The sequence below is a fragment of the Contarinia nasturtii genome, unplaced genomic scaffold, assembly GCF_009176525.2.
Source record: "Contarinia nasturtii isolate CC-2019 unplaced genomic scaffold, AAFC_CNas_1.1 Cnas_scaffold_695, whole genome shotgun sequence".
Taxonomy (NCBI): Eukaryota; Metazoa; Arthropoda; class Insecta; order Diptera; family Cecidomyiidae; genus Contarinia; species Contarinia nasturtii.
The window spans coordinates 10,842,963-10,848,962 of NW_022198046.1; the positions used below are offsets into that span (position 1 = coordinate 10,842,963).

General features: G+C 36.1%; 1 protein-coding gene across 1 annotated transcript in view; it reads right to left on the reverse strand.

Annotated features, from left to right (window-relative positions):
* LOC116341455 (protein dachsous) overlaps positions 1-2,370 on the reverse strand; it is an 89,721-nt gene extending 87,351 nt beyond the window's left edge. The window contains exon 1 of the mRNA XM_031768568.1: positions 531-2,370. The gene's annotated coding sequence lies outside the window, so the exon portion shown is untranslated. The remainder of the gene's footprint in view (positions 1-530) is intronic.
* Between the last annotated feature and the right edge of the window lie 3,630 nt (positions 2,371-6,000).

Genomic DNA, 6,000 nt, shown 5'->3' on the forward strand with positions numbered 1-6,000 from the left:
TGCATATTCTATTGTTGATATGTGTTTTTTTGTGTATTATTTCTTTGCTTTCCCAATTTAGCTTACTCGCTCTCAGACCATTTCTATATTCTACTCACTTTTATTATTTGTCTATCTGTATATACATATATCAGACTAAGATCCCGATCGCATTGTTATTCAACGACTGTAAAACCTCGACCTAGGCATAAATATATTCAGAGTAATTTTTCATTACAACAAAGCGAAAAAGCCAATGGACACAAAAAAGTAGTGATATTAAGCGCATCGAAAATGAAATCAAATGAATTTCGAAGTAAATTTGAAATGCATATAAATGGTTGTTGTGTATGGCCGAGGGATTTTTAATTGAAAACGTTTCATTTTATTAATTCCAGTGTGTGGATGTCGAAACATTTGGATTTTTATTGCTTCTAATAACTCATTACGATCACAAATACGTTGAATCAAACCATTTTACAAAATGTTTTTCTTTTGTTTTGTTTTGATAAACACAAATTCATGAGAATATTTGTAGCCGGAAAAGGTACCTTGTTCACTGCGTGTTTTTTTTTATCCGATCTTGGATCGTCCGATGTCCGTGTTTTGACTCTTTCGATGAAGATTTAACTGGCGCCTGCAATTCTTTAATCTGTCTATTTTTTCGCAAGATTTTTTTTTTTGTAAACCACTCGAAATTTCTTTTGTTTCGTTTATGTGCGTATCCAATGTAATATGTTATGCTTTGGTTTTGTTCTACACATACACAAAAAATTGGTACTTTCAATGCACTTAAAAAGAACAATTTCTTGCCGAGTCACATTTGTATCTGAATCATTAAATCATTTCATCTCTTTCTCGTTGTCTCAAACACTGACTCCAACTCAACAAAACCCGTACTGAGATATTCTTTTTATTTTGTATTTGGTAATATTCAATCTTTGTGTGTTTCTCTTCGATAAAAAAAAAAACCATTCACTTATTTCTTTCAATTTAACCAAATTGGAATATTTTCACAGAGACACGTTTAAAAGGCAGTAATTTTTTGGGGCCGTCGATGGGTGCAATTTTCAAGTCAAAAACTAGAATTCACAATATAGACAATTTAATTCGCTTGAACGTATTGCATTTTTCGATCATGCAAATCGCCATACATACTCATACACGTATGTTCACAAAACAAAAAAAAATGTGTTTGGTACGAAAGACTCTATGCATTTCAATTTGTTTCACTTCTTAAATATTCGATTACTGTTGATATGTTAGCACTGAAATTGGCCCGAAATGAGAAGAAACAAAACAAAAAACGTGGCCGCACAAAAACAGCAATAATCTCTTTTTTTTCATGCACAATTTTTCCTTCTCGTACACGTTGCAATATAGATTTAGCTCTATGCTGGAAATGTTTTCTTACATAGATTTTAAAATAGCGTAAATACGCTATATGTACCTTTTATGTATAAATACTTCTTTTTTTTTATCCTCTCTCTCTCATTTCATATATATGCATACACAACACACAAGTTCGTCGATCTCAAGTAACTTGGCTTGGTGTTACTTGTTGGTATCTGTTTTCTGTTCGCGTTTTGGTGCTGTGGCTGGGCTGGATGGTTGTTTGCCGTTTATCTCTCGCAGTGCTTCTTTCTCTCAATCCGTACTATTGCTGCTGTTGTTGCGCTTTGAACACTCTGTATGTGTATGCTTGTTATTGTTGTTGTTATGCTTATGCTTTTGTCGATTCTCGCTCACTGTTGTGTACAATAGTTAACGGATCATTGCAGTCGTTCAATGCAGTTTAATTGCGAAATTATTGGTTAAATTATCCAGCGTATCGTTGTTCTTATTTAAAATAAAATTTAACTTTATTTCTTCTCACTATGGGGTCAAAGAGTTGATAAAACACAAACACAGCAACAGGGCAATTACAATAATTTTTTTGAAATTAAAATTCCAAGGAAAAAATCCATACACACAATTTTCTCTTTTTTTAAGCCGATGTTGTTGTTGTTTCGTTTTATATTCTGCAATAACCATCAACATCACTTTGTCTCGATTGGAAATTTTAAATGTGTTTTCCAATCCTAGTTCTTTAAAATCCTATGCAAAAGTATCGCTATTTTTTTAATATTGAACATCAACTTTGTGCTTGATGCACTTGATATAATACAACTCACAATGTTTGGCTCACAAAAATTTAAATAAATCCTTTTTTCACAGTGATTCACCTCAAATTGAATTCACTTATATTAAAAAATTCCACAAATTAAATATAATAATGTTGTTTTCACTTTGCTAAAAACAATGGAAAAATGTTCAAATTTGAATGTTCGCTTTACACTACGATGCGAATCGAATGAATCGCATGGTTGTCCGTGTACCGTCTATCTTAAGCTTGAGCCTACGATCAACTGAAGAGCATACCATTCTACCACACACCACAAACATGCAACATGAAATTCCGTAGCAGCGCGCACAAAAAGGTAATAACTCGATACAGAAGAAGGAAAAGGAAAAACACACGAGCGCGCACACACATCTACACACGTAACAAACAGTTGGAGAAAAGAATATAGTCGTGAATTGCGCGCCTGTTTCTATGTTTTATTTGTTGAAGTGTATGTTCTTGCGTGTGTGTATGTATCCGTTGCTCTGTTTTCTGACCATACATCGATCTCGCTTACGCTTTTCGTATACAAAACGCGATAAATATGTTTTTCATCTAACTTTATTGATGTATGTGTACTACCATTTTCAAATGCGAGTGTGCATGGCATCGATCGTGTGCTTCAAAGAATAGCATAAGATGCTCAAGAATAAAAAGAGATGGATACAATTGATACCTTTGTATGTATTGTGAGTTTGTTTTTGTTTTGTTCATGCGGCAGCTATATGCCGCACAATACAATCAAACCGAACACAATCATTCACTTGTGTGCTCTTGCCTTCGATCGACAAGTTGTTAATTGCATGTGATTGTGTTCGTGGTGGTTGTTGTTGTTGGCACAAAATAAACGGCGATCGACTTTGCGCAACAGTATACACAATTAACCATCCAGACTTTGGCGGTTCAGACTGTTGCTGAACGATTGACTCTCTTCTCGATCAACTGTGCGAACGAGCAAATTTCCATTCTGACAACGTCATCCTATCTGTTGCGGTGTGCAATTTTTTTTTATTCATGTGACTCTTTTATGCCGTGTGGAATTCTCTCATTTGATGCTTTGCGATTTCCAGTTTTTCGCCTTGTACAAATCAAGAGATGCACAATGTGTTTTTCGCTTGTACAAGCCAATGCTAGAGCGCACACTTGGCAAACGATCACAAAACAAAACGAAGAACCTGTATCCGAACTCATAAAAACTCAAACATGAAAATTGTATGGATGCAATTCGCAAGTACCAAAGCGATCATCATCGTCGTCATCATCCAACAAAAAACCAAAGGCTGTCATTCTCTTCTCATCATGCGAACTTCGAATGACTCGATTTTTTTTCTCCATTTGTTCATTTCTTTCAAAAGTGTTTCTGCGTCCATTTTTAGTTCATTTCGCAGACACAAACGCACACACCTAACATTTGTTAAACTCACCAAAGCAACCAAAAATCCAGTGAAAATGCCACAAGAAAATTAATATAATATGATTGGATTCGAATGAAATTCAATAAGCAAATTGCAAAAACGCAAGCTGCTTGCTCATGCAATAAAATAGGTGATTTGGAAACCCTTGCCCTTGGCGATGTGAGCCGAATATCCTGGCACAAAAAGAACCAAAAAAAAAAAAATACTAACTCCAAATTTGCTGTAGATACAGTTGGATTGAGTGCGCAACATATATGCACACGTATTTGGGATAGCTGCTTCGGTCAGGCATCGATCGTCTTCAATCAATGCACTCAGCCTAACCATTTCGCCAAAAAGGAGACGCGAAAAGAAAATTTTAAAATGTTGCGAAGTGCAATTCATCTATCTATCTCATGGCTGGCAGTGTATGCGTGATTCGTTCTGTATGTGTGTTCAGTATTGTTGGTTGCATGCGAATGGAAGCGACCACGACGACCAGCCGAAAGCGTATTTAACATTGAAGTAGCTCGAAAACAGGTTTGTTGATTTAGATTTCTGTTTGCTGTTTTTGCCTCTTTTATTCTTTCAATCTGTCTCTCTTGCGCACCGCACCGTATGTATGCTATTCTTGATATTATTACCATCCCGTATGCTGATCATACAAACACACTTACCGAACTCTCTTGCCTCACATCGAATTGGCTGTATTTCATGTTTTCTTTTCATCTCTCCAACATTTCTATACGGAATCTTTAAACAAATACACATTGGAAATGACAAAACTGAGATGCTCTGCCATAATATCAGAACAAAACACGAAAAGAGCAAACGAATGAGAACGTTTCGGATCAACAGGTAGACTGACAGAGATGGATAAAATTTTTTCTTTGTGAATATATTTGTGGTGCGCGCACAATCAACACGACAAACGTGGAATGACAACGAATAGCGAGAGAAATTGCTGTTTTCGTTGATGATAAACCGACGAGAAAAAAAAAAGAAATAAAGAAACAAGCATCAGCAGCAAAGAGACAAACACACACACATAGCAAAAGCAGCAAAAGAAGGTGCAGAGAAGAATGACAAGAGAAAGCAAAAAAAAAATTGGTCTTTAAATTTGGTTCCATTGTGCTCATGTTAAGCTTCTTGTCAATAGATGATGATGTTGATTGCTCAGTGATATCTTTAAATACTCAAATTAACAGATGCTATCGCCACGGCATTGACGCTTAAGTGGACTACGGTTCATTTGACCATTTCACATCGATGATTTCCAATTAAGAACAAACGCACAAACATATGCGCGCACTCACATACACACAAACGCGGACACACATTCGAGTGATAGGCAAATGGCCCACCGATAGCCTATCGCAGCACACACGAGAGATGTGAATAAAAATAAAAGAGAAAGAGATTATCGCTTATCTCGCGCATTTCATTTGAGACCAACAATTAATTCCAATTTTATTGCTATTCAATTTGATAAGAGTTTGGTTTGCTATTTTCGGTTTCCCAGGCTTTCAATTTAATGTGCCATTTCAAAGTGATGAAATGAAATTCTTTTGTTTTTGATGTTGGGCGATGGTGACGACAACGACGACGATATTTGATGGCAAAAGATCACGCAAACTTTGCCAATGTGATTTATAGCCGTGAATGCTGAGTCGCGAATCACATTAAATTACTGATTGGACTTTTCGAAACAGAAAAAAAAATTCTTCAGATTTTTCTACGCGAAAGTTTATCGAAACAAAAAAACGTTTGGAGTTTCTATTGCTCCCGGCCGCCCGTTGACTGCTTTGTCTCTCTATTTTTTCAAGTAGCACTTGGCATTTGAATGTGTCAACAGGATAAGTTTGTGTCGTTGATCGTTTCATTTTAAGTGGAAATAGTCTCATTGTTCGGGGCGATTCGGTTCGCTTTGCGTGTTTGTACATTTAAATACTATATTGAATTTACATTTGATCAAGTGTTCTGCTTTCGTTGTTTCTTCGTTTTCTTTTCGCATGCCGATCGGCCATAAGTAGCTTTTGTCGTTCTGAAGTAATTTGCTTTTCCCAGCGCAACCAGACAATGAAAACCATAAATAAATCAGTTTCAGCCGTTTTTTTTTTCTTTCAATTGATTAAAAGGAATGACAATAAAGAGACGAAAAAAAAAACACAAAAACTCCAGCGCATACACGGCAACACACACTCCGAGCAGATCGAAAACACAAAACGATTGTTATTCGCATTGAAAATTACTGTCGATTTTAAGCACTCCATTGAATTGTCATTTTTTTCCGTTGTTTGCATTTGTCCACAGTTTTGGTTTGGTTTGGTTTGGTGTATGTGTGTGTGTTTCTTTTATTCTTACTCTTTGTTTTCGAGCATAATATTTTTCTCTTAAATTGGCTAAATAGTGTTGTGTGTGCGCGGGCGCGTGGCTGCCGTTCACTCACTCATCGCGCGTACA